At 54.2% G+C, this 23,713-nt stretch overlaps 1 pseudogene across 1 annotated transcript; it reads left to right on the top strand.

The window, feature by feature from the left end:
- The first annotated feature begins 6,148 nt into the window (after positions 1-6,148).
- On the top strand, positions 6,149-9,597 carry LOC309621458 (thimet oligopeptidase-like; annotated as a pseudogene). The gene is made up of 7 exons: positions 6,149-6,311; positions 6,512-6,887; positions 6,967-7,162; positions 8,167-8,218; positions 8,325-8,453; positions 9,090-9,228; positions 9,442-9,597. The product of its transcript is annotated as a thimet oligopeptidase-like (transcript).
- Positions 9,598-23,713: the final 14,116 nt, after the last annotated feature.

Below are 23,713 nucleotides of genomic sequence, written 5' to 3' on the forward strand. Positions count from 1 at the left end.
GAGTGTACAGAGTGCCGTGGACCCTGACCCAGTACCCCTATTTCCAACTCATTAGTACCTTAGTGTGACATGTTTATCCAACTAAGGAACCAAGATGGATACATTGTTATTAACTAAAGTCCACACTTTATTAGAATTTCCCTAGTGTTCCCCTAACATCCTTTTTCTGTCCCAGTCTCCTCTGGGCTGTGACATTTCTCAGACGTCGCTGGGTTTTGATACCTTGAAAGTTTTGAGGAGGACTGGTCAGGTGTTTTGTCCCTCAATTTGTTAGTCTGTTTGTTTTCTGATGTTTTCTTATGGTTGGTCTGGAGTTATGGGGTTTGGGGCGGAAGACCCAAACAGAGATAAAAATGCCATTCTCCTCAGGTCACATCAAGGATACACACCATCAACGGGACTTATGACAAACGATTTTACCCTTGATCACCTGGCCAGTATCGTCTTTTTTTTTCTTGCTGCGTTGGGTCTTCGTTGCGTGTGGGCTTCTGTAGTTGTGGCACGGGGGCTCAGTAGTTCTGGCTCCCAGGATCTAGAGTGCAGGCTCAGTAGTTGTGGCCCACGGGCTTAGTTGATCTGCGGCACCTGGGATCTTCCCGGACCAGGGCTTGAACCTGTGTCCCCTGCATTGGCAGGCGGATTCTTTTCTTTTCTTTTTTTCTTTTGCAACCAAAACTTTAATCCCAAGGATTCTCACAAAACATATTACAAATGACAGCATGAAAAAAAAAATTGCACAGTAACTCAAAGTTCAGCTCTACAATATACTCTTAATCTGGCAGGACATTGGTATCTTGATAATCTCAAATTTCCAAAAAATATTACAAAGAGCTATGTATTCATGTACAGCAATCACAGAGGGGACGTATGACCTAACTCAAAGGTAAACTAACTTCCTTGAAACTTCTTAGATTTTAAACTCCCTGGACAATCTCTTGTCCGGTGTGAAGACTAGTGGAATTTTTAAACCTCTAATCTAGGGTAAGGGTGCGGCTTTCATTTTTACCTGCTGGCTTGGGTTCACAGCACCTTTTAAAGACTGCTTGCTTAACTACAGCTGCATACCATATCCCAGCTACAGAAAGTCTTTTCAACGTTTGCCAGTGTTGTTTCCATAATAGTAAACATCACACTTTAGGTGGGCAGGAGTTAGAGTTTTATTATCAGTCTAGGCAAGACCAAAAATTCAAAGCAAGTTCAATTTTGCTTAAGGGAACATTGTAAGGTAACAATTCTTCATATTACATGCCTCCCAGGACCCATTTCAAACCATAGAGAATGACACCTTTATGTGTCACTGTCCCAAGAGACAAACAAATGTGAACAACTAAAACATTTAAAAAGTGTACCAAGCTTCGGAAGTCTCAAACAAAACTTGAATTTTCTGTACATACTCCTGCCAAATGAAGTTATTGCCTGTACACCACTCCTCTTGCAAAGTGGTCTTCTATTTCCTTTCATCTGACCTAGATCGGCTAGGAGACCTAGAGAAAGATCAGGACGGCTTGTGATTTCTCTCTTGGGACAGGGATCTCTCTCTTCTCCTATATCTAGAAAGGGACCTGCTCTGGCTGACGGAGAAGGCTCTCCATCTTGGAGATGTGTGGGAGGTGGAGGACTCCTCCTCCCATAATCATCTCGAGGGCGACGACCCCAAGAAGGAGGCGGTCACGATTTCGACTTCTCTTCTCCCCATTCGACAGGTCCACTCTTACTCGGCAGCCACATAGTGTTCTCCCATCTAGTTCTCGGACAGCATCGGCTGCATCTCGGGGATCTTCACATTCAACGAGAGCGAAGCCGGGAGGGTTTTTAGCACCCCACACACTTCAGAGTGGTCCATAATAGCCTAAAGCTCGTTCCAATTCAGCCTTGTTACCACTGTTTCCAAGATTCCCTACACAAACTTTACAGTCCAACGGACAGGAATCACGTTGCAAGACCCTCGTGGCTCCTGGGTTTCACGGGCCACAGGGTGGTCCCGGGCCTCTAGAATCTGGTAGCTGAATCTGCTCGCAAAAGCTGTCCTGTGGGGATGCGTTTTCCCCTATGTGTCCAGCCCGGGGCCCTGCTCTCTTGGCCCGGCCTCCCAGGTGAGAGGGTGAACCCCAGCTCCCTGGAGCAGACACTCAGAGCTCTGGTGACCGGACTCACGGCTGACGGGGCTGGAGCGGCGGCTGGACACGTGTGGCCAGCCTGGTGGTGTTTGGCCCCGTCTGCAGTTCCAGTTCCAGCTGAGAAAGAGCCTCCCTGTGTTACTTTCTCCTGGTTGTGTAAGGATCCCCGGTGTCATTTGACAGAAATGTAGACGGTGTGTTCTTTCTCTCTTTTCTCCCTGCTTCCTCTCCTCCCTCTCTCCCTCCCTCTCTCCCTGTACCTCTTTCCCTGTTCCGCTCTCCCTCTACCTCTTTCCCACTCCCTCTCTCTCTCTCCCTCTGTCTCTTCCTCTCTCCCTCTCCCTCCCTCTCCCTCTCTCTTTCCTCTCCCTATCTCCCTCTCTCCTCTCTCCCTCTTCCCTCTTCCTCTCCCTCTTCCCTCTGCCTCTTTCCTCTGCCTCTTTCCTCTCCCTCTTCCCTCTCCTCTTTCCCTCTCCTTCTCTCCCTCCCCCTCTCTCCCTCTCCCTCTCTCCCCCCTCTCTCTCCCTCTTCCTCTCTCCCTCTCCCCTGTCTCTGCCTCTCCCTCCGTCTCTCCCTCTGGGAGGGAGTGAGGGAGATGGAGAGATGGAGGGAGCGGGAGAGTTGGAGGGAGAGGGAGAGGGAGAGGGAGAAGAGGGAGGAGAGGGAGGAGAGGGAGGGAGGAGACGTCTCTCCCTCCCTCCCTCCCTCTGCCTCCCTCCCTCTCCTCCCTTTCCCTCTCCCTCCGTCTCTCCGTCTCCCTCACTCCCTCTCAGAGAGGGAGAGACGGAGGGAGAGGCAAAGACAAGGGAGAGGGGGAGAGGGGGAGAGGGAGGGGGAGAGAGAGGGGGGAGAGAGGGAGAGCTCTCTTCCTCCCTCCCTCTCCCTCTCTCCTCCTTCTCTCCCTCTCTCCCTCACCCTCTCTCCCTCTCCCTCCCTCCATCACTTTCCCTCCTTCTCCCTCTCTCCCTCCCAGAGAGGGAGAGACAGAGGGAGAGGGAGAGGGGGGAGACAGGGACACGGAGAGGGAGGGAGGGAGGGAGGGAGACAGAGAGGGAAGCAGGCACCCTCTCGCCTTCTCCCTCTCCCTACCTCCTTCTCCGACTCCCCCTCTCCTCTCCCTCTGTCTCTCCCTCTCCCTCCCTCCCTCTAGGAGAGGGAGAGGGAGAGGAAGGGAGGGAGAGAGAGAGAGGGAGGGGAAGGGAGAGGGAGAGACGTCTCGCCCTCCTTCCCTCTCCCTCCCTCGCCCTTTCCCTTCCTCTCTCCCTCTCCCTCCCTCTGTCTCACCCTCTCCCTCCCTCTGTCTCTCCCTCTCCCTCACTCCCTCCCAGAGAGGGAGAGATGGAGGGAGAGGGAGAGACGAGGGAGAGGGGGAGAGGGAGAGAGGGAGGGGGGAGAGAGGGAGAGGGAAGAGGGAGAGTGGGAGAGAGGGAGAGAAGGAGGAGAGAGGGAAAGGGAGGAAGAGACCTCTCTCTTTCTCCCTCTCTCCGTCTCCCCCTCTCTCTCCCTCTCCCTCTCGCCCTCTTCCCTCTCTCCCTCTTCCCTCTGCCTCTTTCCTCTGCCTCTTTCCTCTCCCTCTTCCCTCTCCTCTTTCCCTCTCCTTCTCTCCCTCCCCTCTCCCTCTGGGAGGGAGTGAGGGAGATGGAGAGATGGAGGGAGCGGGAGAGTTAGAGGGAGAGGGAGAGGGAGAGGGAGAAGAGGGAGGAAAGGGAGGGAGGAAACGTCTCCCTCCCTCCCTCCCTCTCCTCCCTCTCCCTCTGTCTCTCCATCTCCCTCACTCCCTCCCAGAGAGGGAGAGATGGAGGGAGAGGGAGAGACGAGGGAGAGGGGGAGAGGGAGAGAGGGAGGGGGGAGAGAGGGAGAGGGAAGAGGGAGAGTGGGAGAGAGGGAGAGAAGGAGGAGAGAGGGAAAGGGAGGAAGAGACCTCTCTCTCTCTCCCTCTCTCCGTCTCTCCCTCTCTCCCCCTCTCTCTCCCTCTCCCTCTCTCCCTCTCCCTTGTCTCTGCCTCTTCGTCTCTCTGTCTCTGGGAGGGAGTGAGGGAGATGGAGAGACAGAGGGAGAGGGAGGAGAGGGAGCGAGGAAGAGGGAGAGAGGGAGGGAGAGAGGGAGAGAGGGAGGGAGAGAGGGATAGAGGGAGGGAGGGAGAGATGTCTTTGTCTTTCCCTCCCTCCCTCTATACCTCTCTCCCTCTCCCCCCTCCCTCTCCTGCTCCCTGTCCCTCTCCCTCCCTCTATCCCTCTCTCCCTCTCCCCCCTCCCTCTCCTGCTCCCTGTCCCTCTCCCTCCACCTCCTTCCCTCTCTGGAGAGGGAAGGAGCTGGAGGGAGAGGGAGAGGGAGAGGGAGCACGAGAGGGAGAGAGGGAGAGGGCAAAAGGTATAGGAAGAACGGAACAGGGAAACAGGGACAGGGAAAGGGGGACAGGGAGAGAGGGAGAGGGAAAGAGGGAAAGGGAGAGCAGAGCAGGGAAACAGGGACAGGGAAAGAGGGAGGCAGAGAGGGAGATGGAAACGGGGAAAGGGAGGGGGGACGGATAGAGGGAGAGGGAGAGAGGGACAGGGAAAGAGAGACAGGGATGGAGGGAGGGAGAGAGGGACAGGACAGGGCAAGAGGGACAGGGAGAGAGAGAGGGAGAGAGGGAGGGAGAGAGGCAGAGGGAGAGATGGAGGGAGAGTGAGAGGCAGGGAGGTAGAGGGAGGGAGGGAGGGAGGGAGACAGAGAGGGAGACAGAGAGGGAGACAGGGAGAAGGGCTGATGGGGGCTCCCTCCCCCTCCCATCCTCTGCCCACTGCTTTCTCTTTTTTCTGCTTCAACAAACACCAGGCGCCTTTCAGATCAGCCCTGAAGTCAACGTTGATGCTTGGGACGGCCTGACCTCCCCGCTACCTTCCAGCCCAGGACCACAGCTGGGAGATGAAGTCTGCGGGGCCCTGGGGGCGGTGGCGGCGGCGGAGGTGGTGGAGGCAGGCACCTCCTCTGACGCCCAATCTCTCCTCGTTTACGAGGCAGCCGCCAGCTCCCCTCCCTGACTCCCCAAGATTTGGGGCCATTTTAATATGTGTCGATAATGCCATGAGCTACTATTTAACTTTTCCACGAGGACCCATCTCCCGAAATGCAGTGGTTTTCAGGCTTGGCTGCACTAGAGAACCCCCAGGGAAAGGAGAGACGTCTGTACCTCCCTCTCTCTCCCTCTCCCTCCGTATCTCCTTCTGGCTCTCTCCCTCTCCTTCTGGGGTGATGCCCGATGAGCTCAGATTCGCAGATGTTCCCCCCATCCCCTCTCTGTGCCTTGCGTGGGGCCTGGGCCTTCTCACTGTGGCCCGGGAACAGCCTCGATATTCAGACATCGGTTCCTGCAAGGACACTTGTGTTTGGTCCATACCGCATGTGGCTGCAGTCTGCGCTTCTCCCGTTTAGCATCTTCAGTAGATGGGGGCTGTGCATGAGCCCTTCATCTTCCCCGCAGACACCACTGGTGCTTGCTCGGCCTCGTGGGTGATGTCCACGGGGGACAGACCTGTGTCCCCACCTTCTTGGGCTGCAGACAGGCCACGTTGGTCCTGTGGTGACTGGGGGCTCCCAGGAGAACCCCACCGCAGACCCAGAGAGGTGGCCCCAGAGAAGGTGGCGTACGCCTGGGGCCAGGCCTCACCAGCCAACCACGGGGCACCTGCAGCAACAGGTCTCTCGCCGTCCAGGGGCTGGGTGTTCGGGCGCCATGGGGATGAGCTGCTGTCTGCACGGCAGCCAAGTTTGTATTGTTGAGCCCGGGGAGGCCCCTGGGTGGCTCCTGGAGAGCCTGGTCATATTTCTTCCTGCCCTTGGCCTTAGAGCTCATCATGGTTCACGCCGTTTCTGGTTCCAAAAGGACCTGTGTTCATAAAGACCACATGTTAGGACAGCACCAAAGTGTCTAGAAATCCAGGCCAGGAGGAGGAGGGAGGGGGTTTGGCTGTGCCCGCCAGTGGCCTGAGAGCCCTCCCACCCACAGAGACCTGGCCCGGGGCCTGTGGGGAGGGCGTGGCCCACGGTCCCCAGCGCTGGCTGTCTCTGGGTTCCAGGAGAACTGCGCGATCCTCGGGGAGCTGGTAAGGCTGCAGGCTCAGAAGTCCCGCCTGCTGGGATTCAGCACGCGTGCCGACTCTGTGCTGGAGATGAACATGGCCAAGACCAGCCAGGTGGTGGCCACTTTCCTAGGTAACCCCGCCTCCCCGAGTCCCAGTGGGGACGGGGGTCAGGTGGACCTTGACTGGACGTGGTGCTGCCTGAGACCCCACTGTGTCAGCCCTTGGGGGTCGCCTTCCCCAACCCTTCATTCTGCCTCGAGGGGCGTGGGGTGGGGGGCGGCTGGGCGGCTGCCACAGGGACATAGCTGAGCCTCTCCCCTCCGCCCGCAGATGAGCTGGCCCAGAAGCTGAAGCCCCTCGGGGAGCAGGAGCGGCCGTGATCCTGGAGCTAAAGAAGGCTGAGTGCCAGAGGCGGGGCCTGCACTTTGACGGGCCCATCAACGTCTAGGATCTGCGCTACTACATGAACCAGGGGGAGGAGACGCGCTACCACGTGGACCAGTACCTGCTCAATGAGTCCTTCCCCATGCAGGTGGTCACGCGCGGGCGGCTGGGCATCTCCCAGGAGCTGCTGGGGCTGACCTTCGACCTGGAGGAAGGCACCAACATGCGTCACGAAGATGAAGATGTGAGGCTCTACACGGTCCGGGACGCGGCCTCGGGCAAGGTCATCCATCAGCAAGTTCTACCTGGACCTCTACCCTCGGTGCATGCGTGGGGGAACCTGTCGGCCGTGGGCCGGGGCTCCTCTGTGGTAGCGGGGCCTCACCCGCATCCCTCCCCAGGGAAGGGAAGTCCGGGCACATGGCCTGCTTTGGCCTGCAGCCGGGCTGCCTGCAGCAGGACGGGAGGCGCCAGATTGCCATCGCGGCCATGGTGGCCAACTTCACCAAGCCTACGCCCAACCCGCCCTCCCTGTTGCAGCATGATGAGCTGGAGACCTACTTCCATGAGTTCTGGCAAGCGATGCACCAGCTCCGCTCCCAGGAGGGGGCGGGCGAGGGGCTGAAGGCAGGGGGCGGGGAGGGCCCGGGCTCTCCCGTGGTCCTCAGGCAGGCCCTCACCACGGGATTCTTCCACTGATGTCACCCCGCACGAGGAGACACTCTCGGTGTCAGTTTCCATCATCAAACCCCACGCACTGGGCGCGTAAACGACGGAAGTGGATGTCCTCGAGACTCTGGAGGCTGGAAGTCCCAGATCAAGGAGTCAGGACTGGTTCCCTGCATGTTAAATACAGGTATTCAAAAGTTGCCTTTAAAAAAGACAAAATAGAAGAAAGGAATGTTGCATGCAAGGCTGGTGACAGGCAGTGATGAGAACCAGAGGTTAGGCTCTGGGGCCAGGAGCACCACGCCCTGTGAGGTCCTGGGGCTGCTGCAAGTCTCGGTGGAGGCTCAGCAAGTCCCAGTGACTTCCCAATGTGGGGGGGGGTCCCCAGCTGAGCGTCTGGGCCCAGGACCCAGTGCTCGTTCAGTCTTCCTGCAGTCAGCCCTTCGTCCTGAGAGCGATGCTCTCACAGACTGCAACCGGAGCGCGTGGGGACACTTTACTGAGCTGTGCAGCCGTCACTACTGCCCTGTTCTGGAACATTTCCCTCACCCCAAAAAGGTCCCTCACGCCCTTAGTTATCAGTCCCTCCCCTCCCCTGTCCCTGACAACCAGGAACCCACTCTGACTCTGTGGATCTACCTGTTCTGGACGTTTCCCCTCAGTGGGGTCACACCCTGTGTGTCCTTCTGTGTCTGACTTCTCTCGCTGAGCACCGTGTTCTCACGGTGCATCCACGTGGCAGCGAGTGGCAGGGCTTCACACCTTTGCGTGGTCGAGGGCCGGAAAAAAGACAAACGAAAAGAAGGGCACGTTGCCTGCGACTCTGGTGACAGCCGGGGATGAGAACCAGAGGGTAGGCTCTGGGGCCGGGAGCGCCGCGCCCTGTGAAGCCCTGGCGCTGCTGCCAGTCTCGGCGGGGCACGAGCAGCGCCGTCCCCCAGGAGCTGCTGGACAAGCTCATCAAGTCCCGGCTGGCCAACCCCCGTGCGGCCGGGCCGAGGGAAAGGAAAGGGGCTCCCGGACCGCCCGGCTGGAAAGCGCGGCCTGGACACAGTGCCAGCGCCCCCGTCTCCTTCCTCCCGCCCTCCAGGCCTCTTCAACCTGCGCCAGATCGTCCTGGCCAAGGTGGACCAGGCCCTGCACACGCAGACGCCCTCGGACCCGGCCTAGGACAATGCCCGCCTCTGCCAGGAGATCCTCGGGGTCCCAGCCACGCCAGGTAGCCAAGTGCACGCCGGGCCCACCTTAGCGGTCGGTTGGCGGCTACTGCCCAGGTCAAGAGGATCCTCTGGTGGTGTGTGAAGGGGGACCGACTGACGGGCTCTGGTCGAGGCCCGCTGACCTCTGGCCTCTTCCTGCCTGGGTTCCTGGGCTGGTCCCTCCAGCTGTGGCCCGCGGAGTCCGAGGGTGGGCTGGGCGTATCTGCACGTGCTTTCTGGAGAGCCTGGAAGAGGCAGGAGAGGGCTTCATACCCCGGACGGAACGCGTCGACGAGGTTTGCCCGTGCGTGTCGGTGCGGAGACGCAGTTCACTCCCTCGTGAGCGCTTTAACCCGCGCTCTCCCCGTGCTGGAGGGCGAGCCCTGACTCATCCCTCGGAGCCTCGGGCAGCTGTCCCTGTAAGAGGCTTAGGGGTGAACCCTCGTGAGCTTCAGCAGAAAGTCGGCAAAGATTGATTTGTGTCCCTCCACTGAGTTGCCCGCAAGGTCCCCGTTTTCTAGAAGTGTTGGGCCAATACTCCCTCTAGTGGCAGGGGACTCAGACAGGGCTGCTTTGAGGCCCCAAGCTCTGGGCTCTGGGGAAGGGGCACGGAGCGGCCAGGGGCCCGGGCAGGAGCCTCTCCGCGTGTGTCCCAGGGACCCACCTGCCTGCGACCTTCGGCCACCTGGCAGGAAGCTACGACGCCCAGTCCTATGGCTACCTGTGCAGCGAGGTGTACTCCGCGGACACGGTCCACACACTCGTTTCAAGCAGGAGGGCGTCCTGAGTGGCAAGGTGAGAGGCCGGCCTGCCGTGCAGACCAACACGGAGGTCCTTGGCCTGGGCCTAGATGCTTGTGCCGCCCGCCTGGGCCTGCCAGGCTCTGAGGGTCCTGCCCAGAACCCCCTGCTCCCCTGCCCTTTGTTGAGTCACAGCAGAGGTGGCCACACCCACACCCTCCGTGAAGGGGGTGCTCCACCCTCCTGCAGCCCCGCCCCCTCTCCTCAGGTTGCCATGGACTACAGAAGCTGCATTCTGAGGCCAGGGGGCTCCGAGGATGCCAAGGGCATGGTGAAGCTCTTCCTGGGTTGTGACCCCATGCAGGACGCCTTCCTCCTGAGCAAAGGGCTGCAGGTTGAGGGCTGCAAGCCGCCGGCCTGCTGACGGCACGGGGTTTTGCCCCCCCAGGCGGGCCGGGTGCCTTAGCGCCCCGTCGGGGCGGGGGAGGGGCCGTGTGTCCTCCCAGCCCTCGAGTCCCCGGCGGCCGGCCTAGGCCAAAAGTCTCCACCTGGAAGTGTCTGGAAAGCCTGGCATCAAGGCTCCCCCTTGTTGCACTAATGCAATCCCTTCCTGGGGAGCTTTCCTGGTAACAAAACGGTTCTTTGAAAATGCAGCCATTAATAAAAAAGACTCTACTCCTGGTCTCTGCCTGCCGTCCCTTCCACCACAGGAGTGGCATGGGGGCCGTCACACTGGGGGGAGTTCTGACCTTGGTCGGGGATCAGCCCTGGGGCCGTGGTGACGCGTCTGGGTCACTGGGAGACGGCTGAGCTGTGGGGTGAGTTCAGACGGGGATGGTGCCCCGCACCCCGACCGGGCAGGCTCTCCAGTGAGGGGGTGTCAGTTTCCTGCCGGCCTCTCGCCCGTCACTGTTTGGCATCTCGGGGGCTGTGACTGGCTGGAGCTGGTTCTGGCGGTGGGCACAGCTGCGGGAAGCCCGGCTGTGGCTGTCCCTGTCCCCGTGTCCTGTCCCCCTGCTCACGGCCGGCCGGCTGGCTCCCTCTGGTCATCGGCAGCTGCTGAAGTCTGGACCACAGCAAGGGGCCGCCTTCCTGGGTCCTAGCAATTCTTCCCAAAGGCCTTAGGGATGTGTTTTGGTGGCAGTAGGAATTCAGAGAGGGTGCTGCACCACTGGAGCGGTAGGGTGGCTCTGGACCGTCCCGTGTGTCCTTCCCTGGCCTTTGAGCTCCTTGGGAGCCCTGCCTCCACAAAGGACGCCAGGCAGCGGAACGAGGGCGCGGGCGGCGCCCCGACCTTCTCCCCGTGGCCCAGGCGGGCAGGCCGTGCCACGCTCTGTCCTCCCCTCAGCCTGCCCGCCCGTTCTGTTGTTATTCTACCGAAGAGGACACAGACATTCAGAGAGGCTAGGGTCCATGCCTGAGGTCTCATATCCAGTAAGTGTCAGAGCCGGGGTTTGAACCCAGACAGCCTGTCCCGGAGACCGCGCCCTAACCTCTACACAAACCACCTCCTGGTTCCCTTTATTAGCACAAGACTCATTTCCCTGACAAGCCCAGACCCCATAAGGGCAACCCTGCCTCCCCCACGTGACCAGCCCTTGCCAACTACTCACCCCAGTGGCAGAGGGACGAGCCACACAGGGGACCCGCCCATCTTGGCCATGGGGACACAGACACCCACTCACACCCAGAAGGACCTCCTCTTTACCTTAGGCCACACGCCCATGCCGAAGGAGCTGCTGTCTGCCAGCTGGTGCAGGTACAGTTCTGTCCTGGAAACAGAGAAGGGACCAGAAGTAAGGGAGGACCCACCCACACCAGTGGCCTGGCAGGGCAGGTGGGCATCATGGCACGGGGCTCCACAGAGTGCCCCAGGTGGCCCCGGGGTCTGCCTCAGGCCCTGGCCCTGCCTCCCGAATATTCCTCACTTGCTGCCCTCAATGGGCCCTTCTTAAGTGAAGGCCTTCCAGAAGCTTCCTTACTCCTCAGTTACCCTGCTCTGAAAACTGGGAGTTTCCTCCCTAATCTGCCCTCTCTCCAAAGGGTAAGGTGCCCCTCTGGCCTTAGCCAGGAGGCTCAGGACAGGTTGGGCCTGCCCTTCAGACGGGGGTGGAAGGCAGGAGACAAATGATGGGGGACGCAGAGGCAAATTGAAAATTATCACCCCTCGCCTGGGGTGAGCACTCCCTGGAGCTTCACTAGATAGAACCTTACTCATTCGTTCAACAGATGAGGAAACCAAGGCTCAGAGACAGGGAGCCACATGTCCAAGAATTCCCAGGAGTCAGCGAGGGGCAGAGATGACTCCCTGGGCCACCTCCCCCAGAAGGCCCTCCCAGATGAGTCTTGTGGCTTCTCTGCTGTTCCACCTGGTGCCTCCTCGCCCTGAGCTACCTCAGGTGCACCCAAGGCTCTCACAGAGTTTAGGAGCTTCTGGAAGATTTGCGGTCTGCTGTTCCTTGCCCACCTCCCACGCTGCTGTCAGAACCTGTACCAAAATGTCACCGTCACAGCAGACACCCACCACCACCCCCCAGCGTGTATAAAGAGCCATATGTGAATTATCTCACTTAATCCTGTAAGGTCAGCAGTCAAGGTACTATTTCCACTTTACAGAGGAAGAAACAGAGGTTCAGAGCAGGTGACACCTGGCCAGGTTCACCCAGCCCAGGAGCAGTACCAGGCAGCAAGAATCAGAGGCCAGATTCCTAACCACTGGGCTCCACTGCCTCTCACCTCTGGGCAGAGGCAGGGCTGGGGCCCTGGAGAGCGGAGGCCCTTTGTCTCACTGCCCTCGGCTGTCCCTGCTCAGCCCAGTCGCTCACCTGAGAGCCAGGTCCAATCCGGATAGCATCTGGGAGAAAACCTCGAAATTGCCTTCCCCTTCCAGCTGCCGGGCCACGTGGCTCTTCTCCAACAGCATCGTCTGCCAGGGGAGAGGACAGGCGCCGGTCAGCACGAGGCCCCGCTAGGCTGCCCGCACACCCCCACCAACCCCCAGGCCCACTCTTCGAGGCAGCACCTCAGGCCCCAACTTGGCTGGACGCCTCCAAATCAAAACGTGCCAGGCCTTTGTCTCACTGATTCAGCGTCCACGCAGGCAATCAACGAATGCAACGGGCTCATTCCGATGAAGGAATCCAAGGGTACTAACAATTAACCCAGAGCCGCCCTCCAACACACTCTTATGCAACCGAAGCCCTTAATAACTTGACCCACATGGTGATGCACGGTAGACTTTCAGGGCCGGGACAGAAAGGGATTTATCGTGCACCAGCGAGTCTGGGTATTCTCCTAGCTCCGCATACAAACAACCCTTCTAATAACCTAATCCTGTTTTCTGTTCAAACAGAATGTTGGCGGGGGCGGGGCGGGGGGGGGAAGGGGAGGAGCCAGGTGATTTCAGAGAGAGGAACAAACAGGCCATGTGCCTGTCACACACGGGCTGCCGCAGAAGGCCAGCGAGCGCCTGTTTAATTTCAGCTTACGCTTTTAAGACCCAGCTAATGAGCGGCTGAATTATGTATCTACTCATGAATATTTCATCCCTGTGATACTCCGAGGCACAGACGAGCTGGCCTGCTCCGGGAGGAGATGTCTGGGCACTGAGTGAGGTGGGGAGGAGCTGGCCTTGGCCTGGGGAGCGATGACCATTTAGACACATTCCAGGGTCCCAGCTGGAGGCGTGGGCCCTGCTGAGTGGGGCTGAGGCTACTGCAGCCCCAAAGAGCCCCCTCTCCCTCCCACCCAGAGGCCTCACCTGGAGCTGGGCGGCCGTGACTCGGCCTGTGGCGTTCAAGTCCAGTGACATCACCATGGAGCACCGGGTGGCACGGCGGCTGTGGCCGGTGAACACGGAGCCAAAGGCCCGGAGGACAGTGAAGGTGGCTCGAATCTTCTCCACTGGTGGGGCACAGACAGGGCATCACCCGTGGCCCGGGTGCTGCCACCCCCACCTCTCACAGGACCCCATTCTGGCCCCAGGCCCCAGCAGGGGCCCCTCCACTCCCCCAACTCAGCTCTAAGCCACACCTCTTCCGCTGCTGGGCTGGCCCTGTGCTGCAAGCAGGGGCGCGGGGTGAGCAAGAGTGAGCCCAGAAGGGGAGATACACACACCTAGGATTGGTACGATCTGAGTGACAAGGGCTGCCCTAGGGCCTCCTGGGCCTGGTGGAGTCTAGGAGGAGGGCAGAGCATTAACATTCTTGGACCTGCTGTCGGGGAACGCCCATCACAGCCAGCTCAAAAAGCCCAGCAGTCCCAAGCTTTTTAACATAACTATTTAACAAGCACCCACTATGTGCTAGGCACCTGGATACAGCCTAGCCTGACTCCCACTCCCCCAACACACACTTTCAGCAGATCTACATTCTGGGAGGGCCTCTCCTTGCTGTATCCCCAGCTCCTCACAGGGCTCTAACCTGGGCCAGGTGCAGAACAGGTGATCAATAAAGCATTGGAATAAGCCCAGTGGAGAAGCAGGATAGTACAATGGTTAAACAAGCTTGAATATGGCCTCTCCCCGTTGTTAGTCACCTGATTTGGAGCGAATAAATTAACCTCCCTGTGCCTCAGATACCCCATCTATAAGATGGGGGTAATAATAGTACTTACTTACCTCATGTGGTTGCCACAAAGACTAAAAGATTTAATAATGTAAAGTGCTCAGAACATGCTCCAAATGTGGTGGTGTTAGTATTGTTTGTTATTATTAGAAAAGCAATACTGCCTGGGCCATATATTCTCAGCAGGGGGAATACTGCCCCCAAGAGGGCAGAAACTGATTCTTGAGGATGGGGGCAGTTTTCCTTTCTTATGTATAGAATAGAGCACAGATACATACACACACACACACACACACACACGTCTGTGTGTGTCTGTATATATATACACACATACACACACACTGCATAAACAAATATATGGTGAATCTATGGCATTAACTTTTCATGGTGGGAGACGATTAGGAGAAAGAACAACTAAAAAGGCTCCTCAGAGGGGCAACAATACATTGAGGACACTGGCCCAGGGGTAACAGCTCTGGAGCCAAACTGTCTGTGTTTGAATCTCGGTGCTAGGATGTATGAGCTGTGTGGCCTTGGGCAAGCTGGTTAACCTCCCTGCGTTTTAATGGCCTCATCTATAAAATTCAAATAATAATAATGTCTACCTTATAGGGATGTTTTAAATAATAAATAAGTTAACCTGCTTGGAATAGAGCCTGGCGCGTAAGTCCTCAGCAAGCATTTACCACGATCCCCATCAATATTGTAATTATTATCACCAACTGACACTATTTTTTATTGAAGTATAGTTGATTTACAATGTTGAAACTCTTTCTTTAATGCCCAGCTCAAACATCATTTCCTCAAGGAAGCCCCCCGGCCCCTTCTCTGTGCTCCCTCCGCCTCTCCCCTCCCCAGCTCGGCCAGCAAGCGGTGCAGAGCATTGGAGTCTGGCACAGATGTGCAGCTGAGTCTCCCTTCCGGCTGTCAGTGCCTCCTTGTCTTTGTTTTTACTTATCGGGTCCTCTGCACGGTCCAGTGGGCTGTGCGCTGCACAAGGACACCACACCTAAGGGCACAGCATTTATATCAGATAGCCATAGGCCTGTATACTTATTAGGATGATGGCCCAGAACGTGGTGGTCAAGTGTTTGGTTCTAACAATGTCAATGCGTGACGACGGTTCCACATGTGGCAGTGAGTGTCTTAGGCAAGGAGTACCTGTTTCTAATTCACACAAAAGTACCCAACAGACTAGGGGTGGCCCTGCCCAGAAGCCAGCACAGGGTCTGCACACAGGTGCTCAGTGAACGCTAGCTGAGCAGATATAAGAAAGAGCCGCCCAGCACCCCCTCTGACTCTCCCTTCCCTTCCCCCACGCCACCGCCCCCACCACGTCCCAGCTGCACGTCACCTGGAGACCACTGTACCTGAGACCCTGCCATCCACACTGCCTGCCATCCCCACCAGGTGCTCCAGGACCTGCTCGCAGCAGGTGGTCTTGCCAGCACCGCTCTGGCCCAGGGCCACGATGCTCTGGTCCCTCTGCTGGCTCAGCAGAGCCCAGTACGCCCGCTGGGCCAGGGAGCCAACGTGGGCGGGTAGGCCATCCCAGCAGCTCCTGGGCACCTGCAGGAAGAGCGCCGGCATCAGCCTTCCCACCCAGCCGGGGCCCAGGGAGCACTCCACAATGCTCCAACCCGGCCTCAGGCCCAGATCCACGTCCATGCCTCCCATCCTACTCCAGCCTTGTCAGAGACGTCGTGCATTTTTCTGGGGAGAGCCCAGCCTGGAGATCTAGTCCTGCCACTGGCTCGCTGTGAGTCCTTGGGCAGCCTTGGACCCTGCTCTGAGCCTGGCCTCTTCTTCAGCCAATGAGAGGCTTGAACTAAAGCTGCATTAGCTCATGGGGCTCATCTCACTTGCTACACAAAGGACTGGATCGTACCTGTCTGAAATGAAGCAGGTGGATAAAATGGCTCAATTGATGAGTGACGTCTGCCATGGAAACAGAATGGGGCATGGGGGAATTGGCGGTACGTGTGCTATGTATTTGCTATAACAGATTTAGATACCGGAAGCCCCTTTGACTTCATTCATTCATCCATCCATACATTCATTCACTCAGTAAAAAAAAAAAAATTCATTGAGTGTCTACTACATAGCAGGCACTAACCCAGGCACTGGGGGCACAACACTACTCAAGGAGAATAAAGGAAATCTCTGCCAGCCGTGAGGAGATATCATTATACACCTATTAAGATGGCTAAAAAACCGGTTTTTAATTTTTTTTGACACACTACCAAGTTCTGGTTAAGATGCAGAGCAAGTGGAATTCTCCCACAATGCTACACAATACAGCCACTCTGGAGAACAGCTTGGCAGCCTCTTTTACAGTGATACGTACACTCGTCATCCAACTGAGCAACCCCACTCCTAGGTATTTACCCAAGAGAAATGGACATTTGTGTTCACCAAAAAACCCTCTGTCACTGGTTATATTGAGTAGGTATTCAAAATCATCAACAACCTAGAAACAACCCAAATGTCCCTCAACTAAAGAACTAAGATAACCAACCACCCTGGTTTTAGCACTGAAAGTCCCATGTCCCAGAAAAACCATTCCCTCCCACGGAAACCAGGACAACTGGTCCCCCTCCGAACAGATAAACAAAGCTGTGCAATAAAATACAATAGAATAAAAGAACTAACGGCTCACAGCTGCAACAATATGGGTGAATCTCAAATGCGCTGTGCATTGTGATAAGTGGAAGAAGCCGATTCCAAAGGTTACACGCAGTACAATCCCATTTATATGACTTTTCAGAAAAGGCACAACTAGGGAAAAGGGACAAAAGAACAGATTAGTGGCTGCCCAGGGCGGGACATGGGGGAGGGGATGACCACAAGGGTATGGAGAACTTTTGGGGGTGATGGGAACTGTCCTGTAATTGACGGCAGAGACAGTTTCACAACTATACGTGTTTGTCAAAAACTTACAGAAGTGAACACTAAAAAGGGTGACATTAACTGTATGTAAATTATACCTTAATAAACCTGACTTAAGACAAAAAAAGCCCTGCCTGTAGAGCTTGCTTTCCTTTGGGAGAAGACAGATGATAAAAAACCAACTAATTAAATTATACTGAACGGGAGTCATTTGAAAGCCATGAGCTTGGATGAGATCACCAAGGAAGTGGGCGTTTAAAGAGGGAGACAGAAGAGGTGTAGGGATGGGGCACCCAGACTTGGAGAGATCAGGGACCAGCAAAGGAGGCTGAGAGGGAGGGCCAGCGGGACAGAAGGAAAACCAGGAGAGCGGAATTCCTGAGCTGCGGAAGGGAGTGATGGCAGGAGGAGGGAAGGACCAGCCCCTGAAGTGCTGCTGAGGGTCAAGTCAGAGGAGGCCGGAGAATTGTCCACTGGGCTTGGCAGCATGGAGGTCACTGTGACCTTGACAAATGTCTGCTTAGCGTGGTTTTCAGGGAGAACGGAAGAGGGCGGTGGAGGTAGTGAGGGCAGTAGAAAGGCACCAAAGGGAGCAGGGAAACGGGCCTGGCTGGAGGAGGACCTTGGAAGCCCAGGATGCTAAGCGGGTGACAAGTGGGCTAGCATCCACCCTCCCAGTGGCTTGGCAGGACCAGGGGCACAAACTCCGGTGTGGCGGCCCTCCCCCTCCCCGAACCCCCAGCCTGGGGCTAAGGAGCACCCCCAGTGCACTGTTGGCCTTTCCTACCCCGAGGCCCCCAGGAACAGCAATGAGTCCCCATCCTGACACAAATCAAAAGGCTCACAGACCTACTAGAGAATGGACCTGAGGATATGGGGAGGGGGAAGGGTAAGATGTGACAAAGTGAGACAGTGGCATGGACATATATACACTATCAAACGTCAAACAGAGAGCTAGTGGGAAGCAGCCGCAGAGCACAGGGAGATCAGCTTGGTGCTTTGTGACCACCTAGAGGGGTGGGATAGGGAGGGTGGGAGGGAGGGAGATGCAAGAGGGAAGAGATATGGGAACATACGTATATGTATAACTGATTCACTTTGTTACACAGCAGAAACTAACACACCATTGTAAAGCAAGTATACGCCAATAAAGATGTTAAAATAAATAAATAAATAAAAAAGGCTCAGCAGGACCCCAAACCTGGCAAAGTAGGACAAGCCGCCACACTGGCTGGACACAGCCTAAGGGAACGCAGCGGGCAGGGGGTCCTGAGGTCCGAGCCTCGGAGCCACCTGCCGCTTTGGAAACATAAAGTTCAAGGGCCAGGCTATCCCAATCGTCAGCCTTCTCAGGCCTGCAGGGGAACAGGGAGGATTCTGCAGACCCAGGCCCCACAGTCACACACAGGTACCCCCTGCATGCTTGCACACGGGCATGCTCAAGGGCACACGCACCCAACAGCTGCAGAGGCCTCTGCACACAGGTGTGCCCATCTACACCCCACGCAGTCACAGCACACTCACCCCAAAAGAGGCCTGCACCCCCAGGCACGCACCCAGCTCCCAGCCACCCGGCAAGCCCAGACCCCCAGTGAGAGAGGCCCCCAGCCCTGCCTGGAGCCCTCCTAGCCCATCTTCAAGGAGGCCTCAGTCCCAGCCTCACCGCAGGTCTCTGCTCCCACCTGGTGGCCATTTGAGGAACCAGAGGGGACTCAGCCAAAGACAGAAGGAAGCTGTGGGTGTGGGAGGCAGCGTGACTTGAGGGGGACCCACGCCCACCGCAGGGTTACAGGGGCTTAGGGGGATCACGGGACTCAAGTTCCTCCTACCAGGTTGGGTCCCAATCCCCGCACTTTTAGGCTCTTTGACCCAGGCCGTGTAGCAGACGCCGCAATCGAGGACAGTCACGGTCGAGAGAACTGGGCTTGCGGAGAGACCTGTGACAAACACCCCTCCCAGGGGCCCCTAAGGAACCAGAGCAGGCTCTCGGGGCCTTGGGCTGCAGTAACAGAAGCACAGCCTGCCTGGCAACGGAGGGGAGAGTGCAGCGTCGCCCTTCCAGGCTAATGAGAACCTACTGTATAGCACAGGGAACTCTACTCAATGCCCTGTGGTGACCTAAATGGGAAGGAAATCCAAAAAAGAGGGGATATATGTATATGTATAGCTGATTCACTTTGCTGTACAGCAGAACTACGCTCAAATAAAATTAATTTTTAAAAAAGGTGCCTTTTGTTATGTTAATGAGGTGACTTTTGGAAAGCCAAATATATATGAGATGACCAAATATATATATATATATATATAATATTTTTTTTCCTTTCTAGATTACCAGTTTATTATAAAAAGATCTAACTCAGGAACAGCCATATGGAAGAGACGCACAGGGCAAGGTATGGGGAAAGGGGTGCAAAGCTTCCATGCTGTCCCACCTGGCACCTACCTGGGTACACCAATCCAGAAGCTCTCCAAACTCCATTCTTTTTTTTTTTTTTTTTTAATAATTTTGAAGAATTTTTTTTAAAAATTATTTATTTATTTATTTATTTTAGTTGTGTTGGGTCTTCGTTTCTGTGCAAGGGCTTTCTCTAGTTGTGGCAAGCGGGGGCCACTCTTCATCGCGATGCGCGGGTCTCTCACCATCGCGGCCTCTCTTGTTGCGGAGCACAGGCTCCAGACGCGCAGGCTCAGCAGTTGTGGCTCACGGGCCCACTTGCTCCGTGTCATGTGGGATCTTCCCAGACCAGGGCTCGAGCCCGCGTCCCCTGCATTGGCAGGCAGACTCTCAACCACTGCGCCACCAGGGAAGCCCCAAACTCCATTCTTTTAATTTCACTGAAGCTTCGTTATGTAGACAGGATTAACTGATTCAACCTCAAGCCCCTCTCCCCTTCAAGGGGGTGGGGGGGAGGGTGGAAGAGACTGAAAGTTCCAATCCTCTAATTCTGGTTGGTTCCCCTGGCAACCAGCCCCTTCCTTAGGGGCTTTCCAAAAGTCACCTCATTAACACAAACTCAGGTGTGGTTGAAAGGGTTTTGTTATGAATATCAAAAGACACTCCTATCTGGAAATTACACGGGGTTTAGAAGTTTTGTGCCAGGAATGAGGGACAAAGACCAAATATATATTTTATTATACCTACTGCCTAATACTAAATCTTACTGCTAATAAGGTAAGTACAATTAAAACGATAGTGAAATACCATTTTCACCTATCAAATTGGCCACATGGAAAAGTCTGATATTACTCTGTGTTGGTGAGGATACTGGGGAACAGGCAATCTCATACACTGCTAGTGCAAGTATGAAGGGCAGCATCTGCTGAAATTTTCAATGCATATTTCCTTTAATCCAGCAAGTCCACTTTTGTGGGCAATTCAGAACCCTCTCTAGAATAAGGGTCCGCAAATTTTTTTTTTCCAAAAAGGGCGAAAATGTAAATATTTTAAGGTTTGGGCCACGTGGGAGATGGCCAAATATATATTTTTGGTCTGAATGACCAAATATGTATTTTTCTTCATAAATCACAATATTGCACCCAGCTCAATAAAAATCTCCAAATGCTTTGCACATCAGCTGGCTTTGACAAGTCTTCACCTCTCCCCCCACCCCCTTCCTCTCTCCCTAAATCATGCTCTGAGTGTTTCTTGAAGAAATAGAAAAATCTTGGCTCCTCCAGCACATTGCCTCTCCACTCTCCATATTTGTGGTTGCCTCACTGACCCAGGTTGGCCACACGTCCCTTGCCAGCCACCTTACAGCCTGGTGAGATCCTGGACCTCCCAGATGGGCCTCCTGGCCTAGGGATGACCAGTAATATTTCTCTCAAATGCTAGCATCTACTGATCTGTAGTTGGGGACTGCCTGGAGTGTTGTATTGAGAAGGATCCTGAGCTATGGCTGAACTAGCAAGAAAGTGTGTGGTGATTGACTAGCAATGTCTGCCATGGGCGCAGGAATGGTTCGGAGTGGTGCCTGTGCCAAGTATTTGCCATTTCCAGCCTGGGGCTTCCCCTGCCACAGTGAGGCAAGAGGCTGGTCAGTCTTTTGCTGGGAGGCTCCCCTGACTGCTCCATCACAGGGCTGTCTTTCTACCCCTGCTCCCTTGCTACCTGGAGTTTTGCTGTCTAATACGGCAGCCACTAGCCACATGGGGCTATTTCAATTTAAATGAATTAAAATTAAATTAAAACCTCAGGGGCTTCCCTGGTGGCACAGTGGTTAAGAATCCGCCTGTCAATGCAGGGGACACGGGTTTAAGCCCTGGTCCGGGAAGATCCCACATGCCTCGGAGCAACTAAGCCCGTGCACTACAACTACTGAGCCTGCGCTCTGGAGCCGGTGAGCCACAACTACTGAAGCCCACGCACCACAACTACTGAAGCCCGCGTGCTACAGCCCGTGCTCTGCAACAAGAGAAGCTACCACAGTGAGAAGCCCTCACACCACAACGAAGAGCAGCCCCCGCTCGCCGCAACTAGAGAAAACCCGTGCACAGCAACGAAGACTCAACGCAGCCAAAAATAAATAAATAAATAAATAAATAATTTAAAAAACACACACGTAAGATGATTTTTTTAAAAAAAGATCTGTATGTAGAACACTGAGCACCTAAGGGCTCGATTATGGGCTGTTATCATTCAAACGGGACTGATACAGAACTTTTCAAAGCTTCTGCTTCTGAGGTTTACACGTGCTGCTATGCCTAAGCCGGAAACTGATCATCACCATCTTTACATCACTTTGTGAAGTCATAACAATGGTGTTATGCATCTAGGGTTTTACAGGCAGTCCCAATTTCACATATTTAACACATTCTCCTGCCAAGAACCAAATACTTTATTTCAAAAATAAAATTACACTTCAGAACATAATATGGTAACCAGAGCCGAACCTAAGCTCCCACAATAACAACCAGAAAACTGGACAAAGTATATGAAGTAACTGTTTTCAGACACAGAAGGGGCTAGAGTCCCTGAAAGAAGGGAAGCAAGCTAGGAGGACCCCAGGCTGCGTCAGCTCTTCGCCTGGAGGCACTTTCTGAAATGTGGTGCTGGGAGGGGGACCCAAGCAGACCATGGTGGTCCTGCCGAGGCAAAGGCACCAGGAGTTCACGGAAGACGAGGTGCCTGGAAACACCAGAAAAATAAATGAAATGAAGAGCTATATAGCTATTATAAGCCAGTGGTGATGACAACTTACTAGGATATACTCAATCCAAAAGAAGACTGGAGAAGAAAAAAGCAACAAGGAAACAAATAATACATACGAGATTTAAATCCAACTAAACTGGTAATTATTCAAGTGTAAATGGTCTAAATAGTCTAATTACAAGGCAGAGGTCAGAGAACAGACATACCATGCAAACACTAATATCAAGAAAGCTCGAGTGATTATAACAATATTAGACAAAGTAGACGTCAGAACAAATATATTATTACCAGGACAGACTTCTCATCATGATAAAAGTGGTAGATTCATCAAGATGACATAACAATCATAATGTGTGTGTACTGGGAATTCCCTGGCGGTAAGTGGTTAGGGGTCCATGCTTCCACTGCAGGGGGCACAGGTTCAATCTCTGGTCGGGGGACTAAGATCCCACAAGCTGCATGGTACGACCAAAAAACAAAAAAATACCGTGTGTACCTATCACAGGAGATGCAACAATGCCTCTCCTAGGCACTTACCAAAGAGAAATGACAGCATTTGTTCACAACAAGACTTGATGAAAAATATCCATAGCAGCTTTACTCATAATTTCCCTGAACTGGAAACAACCCGATGTCCATGAAAAGTGAAGTGTGTTAATAAGTCCATACATTGGAATACTATTCAGCAATAAAAGAAACAAAAACCCCAACACAAGCAACATGATAATGAACCTCAAGGAAGAACATGGTGCTGAGGCAAAGGGGCCAGACCCAAAAGAGTGCATAGGATTTGATTCTATTGATAGGATGTTCTAGAAAAGGCAAATATAATCTATTGTGACTGGAAGCAGAAGCAGATCAGTGTTTGCCTGGGGCTGGGTGGGATGAGCTATTTAGAAACGGGCCCAGAGTGTACTTTTTAAAGTGATGGAAATGGTCCATATATGGATCGTGGTAACAGGTACGCGGGTGCACACTTTTGTCAAAACTCAAACTCTATACTTAAATTGGATGTATTTTATTGTGAGTGTTTTATACCTCAATAAAATTGCTTTTTAAAAGAACAAAAGCATACAGCATATTTATCAGTAAACAAAGAAAAATTAAGTAACAACTGGATCCTTAGACATGTGGTATCTCACGAGAAGGAAATCAGGCATATTCTGAAAGAGATAAGCTAAAAAGTAACACTAGAAGAAAAGGGCCCAAATCAATGTTCCCAATAAGCTATCCTATTTCAAGTTCTCTTCCATCACCAATTCTGAACCCACTTCTTGGTTTAAAAGTAGAAGCCACAAAACAAACCTAATTTCAATCTTCTGAAATAGTCATAGATTATATGGTAAGCAAATGAATTCTGAAAGAGCAAACTTTGAAGACAATGAATTAAAAAATAAAATCAAAGCAGTGAAATATTTCCAGTAAGGAAAAAAAAAAAGATTTCTTTGGAGAGTAAGTGCCTCTTACAAGGGAAGAAAGAATATGTGCTTCTTGAAGAAGCTGTCCTAGTTGCTCTCACTGTGTTCTACTGTTATAAACAGTCTCTTTGAGGGACTAAAGCAATTCTCTCTGCCCCCACCTCCATCCACACTTTGCTGGGATTTCTCTTGGAAACCACCAATCACAAGAATCTTCTCTGTTCATCAGCGAGCAGAGTTGGGACAAAGCTCTGAACTCTAAGGCTGACCTAAAAGCATCACGCAGAACACAGAGCGGGTGTGACAATACTCTTCAGCAGACGGCCCACTGTGCAAAGCAAGCAAGTCACCTTAATTCCGAGATGCATGAACACAGTCATCGCCCTACACCCTCAGGCTCTTGCCTGAGCCTTTCTTTCACCTTCTGACCCCAGCTGAACCCAAGCACATGGTACCCTGCAAGCCCCTGTGCCTCCCACCCGCTTTTGTACCACAGCACAATTCACTGCAAATCTA

Source organism: Balaenoptera borealis (assembly GCF_965194805.1).
Source record: "Balaenoptera borealis genome assembly, contig: HAP1_SCAFFOLD_477, whole genome shotgun sequence".
Taxonomy (NCBI): domain Eukaryota; kingdom Metazoa; phylum Chordata; class Mammalia; order Artiodactyla; family Balaenopteridae; genus Balaenoptera; species Balaenoptera borealis.